We start from the raw sequence: 15,322 nt of genomic DNA on the forward strand, positions 1-15,322 counted from the left end.
TACTATGGCTTGCCTGATTCTGATCTTTGTAGATATAGACACATCATGGCTTTTTAATATATTTTCTCAAGTCTTTGTGGCTGCTTTACTAACTGTGAGTCTGCAGTGTACTTCTTAACTGCTTGTTCCTCTAGTGTTGATTAGAGCTAGATAATTCTTACTAAAACTGCAGCAAACATGTTTTAACAATATTAATTCAGAGTTTATAATTAATGAAGTCATCCTTCCTCTGTGACTCACCTTTTAAACGGTGAATATATTTTTGAAAAAGAAGATCCAATTGCATGAGATTACATTGTTATTGTTACCATGATTATAATAACTAATTATGTCCTTTTGGATTAACATTAGTTTTTTTATGATTTTTCTCAAACTTACTGTTGAACTCTTCATTTTAAAAAACATCATATAGTTTGCACTGCATTCTAATTTAAATATTAGTAATATGTAAATGCATACGTTTGCAAAGCATTTTACAATTATGTTTGAAAACTGTATTTTGTGAAATTTACAGGACTAAGCTTCACAGATTCATCCATCTCTAGTTTTGCTAAAGAAGATAGACATGACGGCAAGTTTAACCAAATATCTATAGTTTATATTCTGTTATCCTTTGCTTTTTTAATAGTTATAGGGATAAAACATTTTAGCAGGATTGATTAAATGAGAACTATAAAGATCAGTTTTTGATTTCTATACAGTGTGTGTATGTATTTTATGCATATATGTATGAATAGAAGCTAAGAAATGAGATGGCAAAATTGTATGTATGTATGTATGTAATTTTGCCATCTCATTTCTTAATTTCTATTCTTAATTTCTACAAGCATGAACTCTTGTTTGAAATTAGATAATAGGGTTATTCTCTTTGCCATGAAGCATGAAGCTAAAATATGGCCATGATCAGATGCTGTGGCATGCAAACCATGCTGTTTTTATCGATGTTCCATCAGTTTATTCCAAAGCACAAAATGAAATGTAAACAAGTTCACAAGTTCCAGGGTCAATTATTTTGTAAATTGTTATTCAGGGCTTTTGAGAGGGGATTCAATTTGCATCCATAAATGGACACATAACAAATCAATTATCTAATATGCCATCATACAATCATGTGTTACATAATTGTATCCAATTACTACCGAAACTCATTCTGATTAGCAGCAATTGTTTATAAGTTATTACCATTCATTAACTTTGAAGCTTCAATGACAGCTAATCAAGAGTACTTCAGTACCAGAGTACAACCCTATTCTGGATTACATTGATGTCTTTTCCCCCCCACATACATTTATATTTCATGTAACTCAGATCACTGTGTATAAAAGAAATGGGGTTCCCACCCTTTACTCCGAAATGCTGAAAGTAAATTCATTATTATTTTGATTTGATAAAGCAAATACCCCTTTCTATTTTGCAATGAAGGATTGAATTGCTGGCTTTGAAAGGTGTGGGTAAAGGGATGAGCATGGATAAATTATTTTAAAATAACACCTCATCAAATTGTACAGTTTTCTATTGATGGGTCTGTACATATGCTCCTCTTGAATAATAGAAGGCACAACTGATACACTGTAGTAACATATAATCATAAATTGTGAAAATATTATAATTCTTTCGCTGAGACATTTCATGGGCCTACACTAATTTAGTACTCTCCAAATGTGTTGAAAGTTAACCACCAGAGTTTTTATACAATGTAATCACTGGCTATGTTAGCTACAAATTATAGATAATATAATAAAATGTATCATAGTCCATGGAGCTGGCAAAAGCTGCTCCAACTCTACTCAAATATGGGTTCTGTAAGAGCAGCTTTGGAGACAGAACAGGAAATAGCCTATCAGTGCTATTACCTGACTCTCTTGTTACATCCTCAAACCCCCAAAACTTTAACCTTAAACTGTCTACCATGGACCTCACTCCATTTCTAAGACGTCTATAAGAGGGCGTGCATAAGCACACCAGCCTGCCTACTGTCCCATCCTATTGTTCCCATTTAATCATACTCATTTATTAGGTATATACTTATACCTGTTTATACTTATATGTTTATATGTTATGTTCATACTTATACTTGTTTTCTTATACATGCTTGACAAACTAAACTAAATAAATAAATAAATTGTGTACAATGGACATTATTAGTGACCTTCAACAATATGATGATTTATATTTATAATTATATTCATGCATTATACTAAAAATTATTTTGTTATTGCTGGGTTTATATAATTCACTAAACCAAACACTTTACATATGTGAAGCATGCAAATATTTTCTTAGGCCACCACTATGGAACTTCTGGAACTCTTGATAATGGCCTGAAATAAATCACTTTGCTTCCTGATCATCACATCCCAAATGCTAGTAGTTCTGCAACTCTACATTTATTAGTCCAAGAATAGTTGTGTACATTTACTATACACTACAGACGTTTCCCAAGCTCTGACTGCAGCCCTTGTTTTTACTGCTATAGCCACAATAACAATACTGGATAGCAATTTAATGGATTGAGCAGAAAATTATGGTTGAGCATCATGGTTAACAGATGAGCTATTGGAATTAATTTACTTAGAAAAATAAATTGTGTTAGGTTTGTTGATATACTTCACAGGGTACAAACAATTTAATTTGTTTCAATTTGTCAAATTCTAAGGTGATGGCCCTTTCATTACACAGGGCAATCTTTTGTTAGTACTGTGGCTTAAACAGTAAATGCTGGCCTTTTAGCATTCATTGTGAGAACAGATTTTTCCATACATGGCAGATTTTCCATGTCACAGTTATATTCACAATGTCCAACTTTATTAACAGTAGTCTTGTTACCATAAATTCTGAGGGAGTAAATGATAATTGGCCACAAACTGTAAAATGGCCCTGATCCAAATACATTGATTCTGAGAAACATATTTTCCATAGACTAGCTGGTAAATTTTAGTCAGAAAACAATATGACTATTAACAGTAATGTCAAATGCTATCTATAGTAACTCATTTCACAGCTTCATTTGTACCAATTTTTATAACTGGATGCTTCATTTCATTCAATGGTACTTTTAAAGGTAAACATGCTCATGACAGGAAGTGAAATCAAAGTACAGAGTCTTAAGTACCATAACTAAAATTATGCTCACTTCCTTTGATGTTTATCTCATTTCAAAGATTGTGTTTATCATTACATAGACCAAAGGTCTTCAAACTTGACAAGTTTAAGACTTGTGGACTTCAACTCCCAGAACTCCTGAGCTAACATGAATGGAGGAGGAATTCTGGGAGTTGAAGTCCACAAATATTGAAGCTGTCAAGTTTGAAGACCCCTAACATAGACATTCACATAAGAAAAGGAATAAAGTAAGACAACATGCGTTTTTTAAAAACTGACACTTAAACCATTAATTTTGTAATGCACTCATTGGGTCATCATATAAGAGATATTTCTTTACCAGATTCCTTAATTCCTTCAATGGTGGCAGAGCTTCTTATGTACTTGGCAAATTCTTGAAAATTCAGAAAGATATTCAGAGATACATCAGCTTTGAAAGTACTATAGCTCATGTTGAACTGCACAGCACAATCAAAGCTCAGCAGTTGACCACAGCAAATGTTTTATCATCATCTTCATTTAACAAACCCATAATCCCTTGAAGAATGGAGTCTGGGCAACTGGAGCTAGTAGAGTGTTTTAATGGCCAGATGCCCTTCCTATTGCCAATGCGGAATTTTATTCAGCAGATATATTCTCAGTGTGCCCAGAGAGAGAAATATCTGCCTCTACCTAGGATCGAACTCACAGCCTCCTGATTGTGAGCCGAGAGCTTCACCTCTAGTCCACCACACCACTCACAGCAAATGTTTTATGACTTTTTATATTATGTCATAAAATGCTTTATGACAATTTTTTGTTAAAAATGATAAATTATATTTTTTCAAATTTCAATTCTACACATAGGTTGTGGATTTCGAATGAATTGTATACTACATCAACCCATTTGAGGTACTTGGTTGAAAAGGTTTTCCCTATGATGCACCATTTTGCCAGTTATAAATCCAAGAGCTTAGTAATATATAGATAGAGCACAAATTCTTATACATATACAAATCTCCACACTTACATTCCATTGAGTTCAATGGGACTTATCCCCAAGTGTGTCTGATTGGATGCAGTCATCAGATAGAATTCAATGCCACTTGTGTAGATATACTAATGAAACTATATGTTTCTTTTCTCTCCCTGCATCCCTTAACTGTTATTGTGGAAGATGTTTCAGCTGTGAGTTGGCAGGAAAAAACAAAACCAGACCTTTGTTTAGTATATCATAGAAGCACCAAAGCTGCACCTATTTGTCTGTAAATGGATACTGTATATTCTATAAATCTATCAGCATCATCTATTTATTTAATGAAGATAAACATGTTTTTTAAATGATGTGTTTTGAGTAGCTTTCCATGTAGACAAACATTTTAGGAAGTAAAAATGATGGGCTCTGGCAGCTACCATTTCACCACAGAAAGATCCCATTATCGCTATCTGGTAGGAAGGAAGGTTTAGAAATGACTGTAGGTAAGAACTGAGATAAATCAAACATAGTGGTAGGAAGAAGAAGAGTTGATATGCGGGCAACAAAATAGGATAGGAGGAGACCGAGACCAGCTTGGGCATGGGAAGAAGTAGCTAAGGGTTAGAGAAAGCAGGAGAATGGACCTAAGAGGGGATCTATGAACAACTCAAAGTGGAAGAGAATATAAGTATCTTGCCTGTGTGTCTGTAAGATACCAGGAGACTGAGAGGGTGAATGGGAGATCTGTTTCCAGAAGAAGAAAAAAGAACAATTAATATGAGTGGGTTGAATGCATCAGAAATAAGATGCAGTAAGTTTGGGATTTGATTCTGAATGGGAGCTAGAATTTTATTCAAATATTGTATGAACATTATACCAATTCTAGTTCTGTTACTATATGAACTGAAGAAATACATAGGAAGCATTATCTTCCTAATGGAGAAGTGGTAATTGGACAAATTACTTGAATTCTTCACAAAAAATAAGTAAAAAAATTAAATTTTGAAATACAAACTTTATTGTACTCTGTACCATGAAAATCTAAAGGAATTAGCTGATGTTAACTAAAATTTATTTGTCATTTTGCAAAGATTCTGTTTACTGTAATAGAACAGTAATCATGTGATAACTATTACAAATATGAATTGTTGCTTTTGAAACTCTGAATTTGACAATTATCCAACCTTTCTTGCCTTTGGCCTTTTCCGACCTTTAGTGGATTCTTTTAAAACAGAGATAACTGAGAAAGCCATAGGACAGCAGCGGATGTCAAAGAAAAAGATCAGTGGAAAGTCCTTCAGGATCATAAATTGAAACTCTGTTTGGAGAAATATCAATGACAGAGAGCTAGGAAAAATTCTGAACCAGATTCATTATAAAATGCTAGAGGACTTATATGTCCATCTTGATTAGCAGAGGCTAAACTGAATGCCAGGAAATAATTATTAAGGACTTCAGGTGGGAAGCTCTCTTAAGTTCTGGAGATTATACAAACTAGACTAGAAACCTAATATTATGTCATCTACTATTAGCTTGCTTTTGCTATGACTCTTTTGAAATAAAATTTAATATATTCATCTGAACATTCATTGCATCCCACCAAAGAGACATCACTCATGAAATTACTAGTTTCTTTTTTTGAGTGTCTTTTGATGGTTTTTAATAGATATACATAAACTATAAGTAGCAGATGAAATTTACTGATTTTCTGCAGTCGAAGATGTAAGTTATTCCACAGAATAAGCAAATTCTTTATTGTGGTTTCCATAATTTGGCCTGCATAAATTCTCATGTGGAATATTCAGGAGTTATATATTTTTGGTGAGAGCTCACTCCTCCCTGTCTACCATATTTGCTTAGGTGTGGTTCATATTAATCTCCTTAGTTTGTGTTGAGTAGCCTGTTTGTTGACAGAGAATGCTGCTTTCATCCACAAGTTTTCTTGACAAAGTACAGATAAACAAAAAGAGGATGAAAGAGATGAAAAAAGAAATGGTATAATTTCTATGGCCTTGAAGGCTCTATTCCACAAGTGCTAAAGTTGCAATAAGATGTTTCCACCCTTTTGTGGCTTGGAAAAGAGAATATGGCATAGGCCTGTAAGTATTTCTCGGTCTTTACTAAAGACCATTTATCATGACTAAGAGTGAATTCTTGGGATCAGACTTTGAAATGGTCAAGCTACAGCAATTAAAAACCTCTGATATTTCTATTATTCTAGAATAGTGATTTTTAAATTAGGGATAATTATCCAGAAGAGATAGTTTGACAGTATCCTGGGAGTAATGGAACAATTTGTAATTGCTTGTTTGTGAATCAAGGATCCAGTATGGGACTGTGGCTGTTAGAGGCTCATGTAGAATAACAGAATCTGATTTTTTGGTGGAGATGACATCTGAGACCAAGAAAAAGAGTAATTGTATCAAACAGTTTAAGAACCACTGGTCTAGATTATCTACCATGTCTCAGAAAAGCATTGTTCATCAGATGGGTTTTTATGCATATTGAAATTAATGTCCTCCTGTAGGAGATTTACTTGCTTGTTTATTTACTCCAAAGTGTAAAACCAGGGAAATCGCTGAACAAGCAATCAAAATCACCAAAACAATCAGCCCATTCCAATCAAGGTAATTGCAAGATTGCATTTTATTACACTAAGTGTAATTTCTATCCCATCTTGTGAATAAGCACTATGTATCAGACTCTTTGTCTGAGCAGCCCCTCAGGCTATGACTTGTGCTTTTTCTCAAAATTGCCTGAGTAAAATCTTCCATTCTCCAATTGACAACTAAGTAAACCAAGGCAATATCTTGAAAGGAGAGATTCTGGATCAGTAAATGATTACACATCTTCAGGTATGCAATGCCTCTGTAAAGGACACTTATTTTCTGGTTCTGTGTTATTAATCTCTTAAAAATAGAGAATAATTCTTTAGCAAAATCTGTTTTTAAGTTTCACTTGGGACAAAATCTTATTTCAACCCCTTTTTCTTCTAGAAATCCTCAACACTAATGAATATATCCTTGGATACCCTAGACGTCTAACTGATGAAAGTCTTATTTATGAAGAACTGGATGATTTAGAAAGGACCACCTATTGTTCTTTGTCACACCTGGCCAAATAAAGTATTCAATTCAATTCAAAATCTTTTGCCTAAAGGTTTAGGGCTGTTACCTCCATGTTTCCCAGATGAATAGTGGCTACCATAAAATTCTAGTAAAAGCTCTGAAACCATTCTATAAGAGTAAATTTGGCTGGGGAGCTGCCTGGTCCAATTTTTTAATGTTTATTCATCATCATTGTCTAGACCTGCATTCTCAGAAGACATATCTTCAAATAATTGTCTTCCATCGGATAAGGCACTGACTACTCAGCAATATGCAATGATTACAATGAAGAAGAAATTGAAGTTTTTCAAATAGCCATCTGTGAATTCATGTAATGTGGCCTGTATTTCTTTTCTGGTTTTGGATACATTAGTTATTGTGGTTAGAGATATTCTTGATTTTTTTCTGCATTATTATACAAAAAAACACCACACAAATCTCCTATATGAAACCAGCCTTCTTATGAAGTCCAATTAACAATGCTCCTAATGCTGTAATCGTTTACCTCACAAACTGCTAAAATTTCCAAGATATGCTGCTGAAATGAAAAACTTGGATGTTAATTACACACTTGGAATATAATAAAATATTCAGTAATGCTAGAATTTTTATGTTATAGGCAAGATTACATTTTATATATATGGAAAGTGATTTGAAGCTTATACTAAATGTTAAGCAGTCAAGATTATTACCTTTATGAACCATACTTAACAGCAAGTTCTTCAGAATTGTTTGTAGGTTTGCGAAGTGTACCCTGTTTTAACATATACACATATAAACAACCCTTTTCTCTAAAGTAATTTCCTTTGCCTGATCCTTTCCACAATATTCTTAATTTTCTAATTAGATTCCCCCACTCCATGCGTAATTAAAGACAAGCCAGATTAAGCTGATTAGCATAAATTAAAGCCATTTTACTAATTTGTGAGGCCATATCCCTATAAAGGATAACAGATACATTAAAAGGCTAATTAGGCCAAAATTGTTTGCTAATGAATCTTAGCATTAAATCCTCTTATGAAGGGACATTTTTGTATAATAAATGTGAAGGCGTAATTCATTAAAAAAGTGAGCTAGCTATAAATTCTCAAAATGTAAAGGTTGTACAATAATTTTTTTTCCTTGCATTTTTTTTCTCTGGGTATAGAAACATAAAATAGATAACAGATAATCAGAGTTGGAAGGGACCTTGTAGGTCATCTAGCCCAACCCCCTGCCCTACACCATTTCAGACAAATGGTAGTCTAATCTCTTCTTGAAGAAGAGAACACTTTTAAGTTGAAAAGTAAATATGATAAAAGAAAATGGGGAAATAGGTGTTGTTTAAACACTGAGAAGACAAAACTAATGTCAACCTGCATGCTCAATTAATTCTCAGTTAATGACAAAGAAAAGTAGTAGATAGTTTATTTTCTTAGGCTTAAGAGCAATTAAAGTATGCTGGAAAAGTAAAAAGCAGATTAATTCTAAGGAGGACAGCAGTGTACAGAGGGTATTGAAGAACAAAGTTCTTCAGTTCTATAATGTGAAAGAGCATAACGGTTAAAGCTATGTTTTTTTTTTCTATATTAATGAATGGTTGTGGGTACTGGGCACTGAGAAAGAGCTACAGAAAGAAGATAATTACTTTTGAATTGTAGCAAATAATCTGGACAGGTACTAAAAGTACCATAGAGTGCAAGAAGAACCAATCAATTGCTTTTGGATGGAATAAGGGTTTATTGCTTCCTTGAGGTAATGATCAGCAAACAACAGAAATTCACATATGTTGACATATAATGCAAGCATAAGATAAACAAACATACAAATAAAAAACAAAACCAAGAAATGGTATGCTTGGTAAGGTCTAGGGAAGAAAAACACTAGACAAATGAATGTAATAGTCTGTATAAGTAGAAAACACTAGAATGTCTTTGGAAGAACTAAGGATTATTACCTGTAATGGGCCAAGATGGCAACATTTGTCTACATGTTGATTCAATGGCACCTAAATGAACTAAAGTGATTCAGAGTTTCACCTCTATTCATTATGCAGCATTAAAATAAAACTCAACAACCCTTGCTTTTATTTCTTTCCCTGTTATATACAATCTAGGCACTGCTCACATCTAGCATGTGAGACCATATAAACGTGCTTATGTACTCTTAGTTGATGCATCATAAACTTAAAATCTAAATGTTTGTTGTAATTACAGGAATTTGTGTACTACCCATTATCTAACCTACATAGGCAATCTTCCTTAAGAATGGCTCTACTCAGAGTTGTCTAAATACCATAATATCATATTTTAAAGCAGCAAATCAAACATTCTAGGTACCTACTAGGAACAGCCTGGGACCATTTTATGTATAAAAAGGATCTCCCATAGGATGAAATTTAGACTACGACATATTTGAATATTTGTTTTAAGAATAATTCCACATATATTTAAATAAAAATATGCAGTAATGTATGTTGACACCCCTGCTCTAAAGGAATTCATATGATTGTACAAACTATTATGTAAGACTAAATATATAGAAGTCCCTTACAACTTAAAGAAATATTAGCCAGCTCATTTGACATGTATTTGACACAATTTCTCACATTTTAATACAATTCCTAATAGTAATAGCACTTAGACTTATATACCACTTTACACGGCTTAGGCCTCTCTAAGTAGTTTACAGAGTCAGCATATTGCCCCCAACAATTTGGGTCCTCATTTTACCCACCTTGGAAGGATGGAAGGTTGAGTCAACCTTGAGCTTGGTGAAATTTGACCTGCCAAATTGCAGTCAGCCAGCAGTCAGCAGAAGTAACCTGTAGTACTGCACTCACTGAAAGAGGTTTGTTCTAGTTTTGTCCCATTCAAATGTTCATAAAGCAGTATTATACATTACAGCTCACACACTGTGCTAAATCAAAGTAAGCAATTCACAGTGCTGCCCATGTAGAAAATGGTAAGCAGCACTGGAAATTGTAGCCCAGTAACATCTGGAATATCTTGAATTCACACAATGGCAGGGTTCAGAAAACATGTGAAGTAAAACCATCAAATCACACAGTTGCAATGTGTGACCCTAATCATTTTCCGTTGTTGCTTGCAGTTATTTCAGTGCTAAATCCAAAGTTACAATCTGTTTTTGCTCAGAAGGCAAAGGTTGCCTTGGATGCAGTTTGAATCCTGGTGCCCGGCAGCAGAATGATGAGAACAAACCATATACCATATAATGAATAAAATAATTATAATATATGCTATATTATCTATCTCTATAATTACAGGGCAAAGTTATTTATAAAATTAATTTAGTCTGGCTTTAGCTTTTATTTTATATTTATCATGAATCTGAAAATGTTTTGCAAAATATTCTGGAAAAAATCCTTTATCTTAGGCCTTTTTCATAGTTTATGTGTATGTTCAGGTGCATGTGACTCAGAAAAAGTAATTCAGTCTACTCTAAACGGAAGGATTACTTTGTTCCCAATGCAATTTTGGAAAACCCTAGGAATATACTCAGTACATTCTGAAAACAAACAAAATGTGAATCTAAAGTGATTTTAATGATATGAATGTACATTTCAATGTTAAAAACAAATAGCCTGTGAATTGACTGAATTACATGTCAAAACATACCTGAGAAAGGGTTCTGCTAAATTTTCTAAGATAAGGATTTTCAAATTCATTCCATTTTTATTTAGATTATGCGATATGAGTTCTGACTCTGTAAACCAGGCAGAGTAGGGTAACAAATCAGTCATCAATTATAGATAATTGCAAATTAATAAAATTGTAAGGCCATATATCCAATCTGACATTATTATTTGCATATAATCTTCATAGGTTGATGATAAATTTTTGTGTGAATTTATATTTTAAACATAATTACATAACTTCATAAAATGATAGATGTAAGAAGCAAGTTTTTCAATCACCTGAGACCCTGAAAATGTAGACGCTATTAATCATGTGTCGGTTGGAATTTAGATATAGAAAACTAATATATCTAGAAAAAACAAGGTATGTCAATGTAATTCCAGTGCCATTTTGATGCATTTTATTTCCTGTGTTTGATCTGTGAATAGATCTTTTGTTTCTTGTGGGCTTACTTGCAAATTATTTTTAATTACAGTGGGAAAACAAAATAGAACCTGCCAACTGGTTATGTCAAAAACTTGTTTTGAAGAACAAGTGTACTATTTAAAAAAGCTTGAAAATCCAAAGAAATGAGTGTCTGGTGCCTGTGTGATTTCATAGATCTAAAGGAACTGAACGACAAGCAAACATGTCCTAAATCCAAAAATTTGAATATGTTGTTGAAGCTACAGGGATACAAGAAGAAATTGAACCAACAAAAGTAGCTTTGTTAAAAGGGTTTCGGACAAAAAAAGTAGGTTTTCCAGTTTTCAAGCTGTAATAAACCTCATACATGATGGTAACAGATTTTTCACTACTTACAGTGTTTCTGATTGTGTGAAGCACAGGCAAAAAGCCTTTTAGTATTATATTCACCCATTCTATGTATTTGCTATATATGTGTGTGTGTATGAGATAAGGGGAAGAGTGAAGAGAATTACTGCAGTAAAAATAATCTAAGTTCTTCTGATCTTACAATGTATGTAAGAAAACTATGTGATTGGCCTTTTCTCTTTTTAAATTTGCACTATAGTCATTAATGTGTCTTAAGAAAGTGAAATTTGCAAAATTAGTGTCCTTTAAAAGGTTTTGCTGCGATTGCAAGCAAGTTGCTAATTCCTTCATCTCCTGGCCTTCAAACCTGCAGAAAACTGAAAGGAACAGCCGTTGAGAGCACACTCCCAGCTTTTCCTAACCCAGAGAAGCTTCACTCAGTTCTTGATCTTTGTCACAGTCATGTGCTCCACTTTTACAGAGCCATCTTTAGTCTGCCATGCCTGCCCTGAAAATTTGAGATAGCATAAATTGTTAATCAGAAATCCTTCTCCTTTCCTTTCTGGTCTCTACATAGTTTGAAAACGAACAGTCTGAAAACAACATGCTTGTAAATTTCAGAAACTGCAATAAGAGCAGACCAAAGAACTGTGGTATTTAGACTATTTGTTTAAAAATATAGTTTTCAGGATATATGTATTTCTCTGTTCTTATGACAAATTAGATATTACTACTGAAGTTTACAGTGCATTCAAACCATATGTTTCCTTCTTTCCTTTGCCTAGCAAATATATATTTTTAATGTTTAAAATGGCCTCTGTTAATAGAATAAACTTCCTTTCTAAGTTTTTCATATGTTTGTGTGAAGTTGTGACAAACTATAAAGAACATGCTTGATTTTCTTTTAACCCTCTCCATTTGCTTCCAGTTCAGTTAAGTGTTTACCTTGTAACAAATCCATGACACAACTAAGGCAAAGAATAATATGCCCCCCTCCCTCATTCTATGGTTACAAGCTGACCAGACTGACAATTACATCATACTTCAATACAGATGATGGGAGGGCAGCTTCCATCATACTTGAATCTATCTGTCCTTGGTTTTGGGAATGCTGAATTGGTTGCCTGGAATACTCAGGTCTGTCCTTGAAAAGTGGGAATGTGTAACCACTTTGTCATGGGCCAGGTGTGACCTTTAACAGCACATTTCTGACTTCCAGAGCACAAGTCCACACATCTTAAAGTTGCCAAAGTTGAGAGACACTGAAATAGAGAAAACTGGAGGTCCATACATGAATGATAAGGGTACATTGACCTGCTTTAAAAGAAGGCTCTATTCTTCTGCTAGATTATTTTATAAGGCTGCTTCTTTTATGCACTTAATACACACATCTATGGAGACAAGTTTCCTGTCTCTTGGAGATGTTTTGACACTTCAGACAATGAAACAGGGAGAAAAGGGTCCTTGGGATGTATTTTCCTAAGATCACACTGATTAGTTTGTATCTCCAGCCACAGAAAGGTCGCTGTATTTAACACTGGTAATTATTATGAACATCAGTGATTTATGAATGGTTATAACAGAAAAAGCTGGCCTGCAAGAGTATGGAGTATGCTTTAAGTGGAGGAAATGTTTGTGGCTGTCCATGTCAAGAGCTCCTGCTGACATCAGAGACTTGTATTTCTGCAGTAACATTCCTTTCTGTCTTCTGTTTGTTTTGGCTGACAAAAGCAGGAGTAACACCTTAGCTAAAACAACACTATGAAGACAGCAAAGAAGGGAGGGAGTGGGAAGTGCATTCAGACTGGCAGGATTGATGTCAGCCCTTCAAGAAGGACCAGATGAGAAAACCAAAGCCATGCACGCTAAAACTACTTTTATGATAAGGTTATAGTAACATAATCTTGCAAAATTGCATCCTATTCAACCTGGAAATAAGTCCTATTAATATTTGCTGAAAATTCATCAGTACTCTGTAATTTCCAGACTGAACAAAACAATTATGGGTCAGTGACCAAAGACAAGACATAAAGGGCACATATTTCTTTTTTTAGGCTAAGGACCTGTCCACACATCCTCTAAACTACAACTCAAGCATGTCTCAGTGACTGTTCTCTCACCACCTTCAATCCATAACTTAACACATTTATCTACCTATCTGATGTCAAAATAGTGTTTTCTATCTTTTCCTGATACAAGCCTTGCCACATGCTTGACATCTAATGCTTTGGTGGAGACAGTGTGGTCAGGAATTGGAATCCATCCAGCTCCTATTGGCTGCTTTGGGCTGTTGTGGACACCTTTTTTTTCCAATTCAGAAGTGCACTTTCATGAAATGATTAATGCTGCAGGTTTTGATTGTCATTCTCACAGTGGGGGTAGCAGAGATGACAAGCTATAAGGCTAGGATTGTGTGTGTGTGTGTGTGTGTGTGTGTGTGATGAGGAGTAGGGAGTCCACCTGACAGCTTTTGTGCCAGCTGCTCTGGGGAATGAGAGATTGAGGGAGATAGTGTGCAAGAGACACAACCCTGAATGACTGGGTGAGAAATAGAGGGGCAATAAGAGTGAGAAAGGCTGTCTAAAAGAGCTTATGGCTGTGGGAGAGACAGCAATGACCATGGGGAATCTGGGTGTATTAGTAATGGAGTTTCACAGTAAAGCAGGACAGGCAGACCAGCACTCCAACTGTCCATGTTCTGATAGATGACTAAACATGCAGACCTAGTCATCTGCCAAATCTTTCCTCTTCCATCAGTCCTATCCTCCATTAAGGAGTGACTGCCTTTTCCACCCACAGAGAATCAATTTATTCTTTCCTTATTCTACTTTAAAACTGTCAAGACAGCACTGTTTTCTGTCTGTCCCCAAATTTTCATTTCCTTGGGAGTCATGGGTCCCAGATTTTGGACATGTTCTGCAAGTCAGCCCATTTGACATATCTTGGTTCAAAAATAGATGTTCTCTGATGCACCATTTTGCCCAGTTTAAGTTTAAGAGTTTTTGTCGCATGAAGATGGTAATGCAAATGCCTTGTTGTAGAATCGGCAGAAAACCTACAATGAAGCCAAGGTTGACATAATCAGGAACATCCAACAAGCAGACTTTATTGCTTTCCTTATTTCAGTTAACCTACTGTTTGAGACAGGCCTAGCAGTCTGTCAAGAAAGCTAGAGCAGGTTATCTCTCTTTGGAAGCCAAACCCAAAATGGCCATGGAAGGTAGTTCTCAGGATCTTGAATAGAGGACATGCACTGTGTTAGGAATATAAGTCACCTAACAGGTATTTGGGTTAGAAATATATAAACCAGGATAAACATTTTAGTACTATATCTTTAAGGGAATGCAAGAGCATGCAATTGGGTGTGGTTTCTCAAACAGCCATAAGATGGAGCCAGAAACCTGGGTTGTTTAGTCTTAGTCTCAGAAGAGAGTGTGTCTGAGTGAGTATCTCTGTTTCCTTCTGTTGGAAAGTATTGCTGTTGCTCCATTTCTTCTAATTGACTGATATTACTGGATTTAATGTAAGTCTGATACTGAACTGTTTTTTTGACACTGGACTTTGATATTTGGATTATCCCTGGATTGAAAAACTGACTGATTTTACCTGTGAATGACTTTTGGATTGCTTATTTTGGACTTTGCTAAAACCTTTCTGGAAGTAAAAACCTACATTTACTGTACAGTGTATCTGTGTACTGTGTGTGTATTATTCAAACACTTCTCTCAAATACGTCTCCCTGTATGCGCTCATTCTCCTAATGGGGA

Source organism: Notechis scutatus, chromosome 6 (genome assembly GCF_049901735.1).
Source record: "Notechis scutatus isolate UNSWTSFEM ecotype Mainland chromosome 6, rNotScu1.2, whole genome shotgun sequence".
Classification (NCBI taxonomy): Eukaryota; Metazoa; Chordata; class Lepidosauria; order Squamata; family Elapidae; genus Notechis; species Notechis scutatus.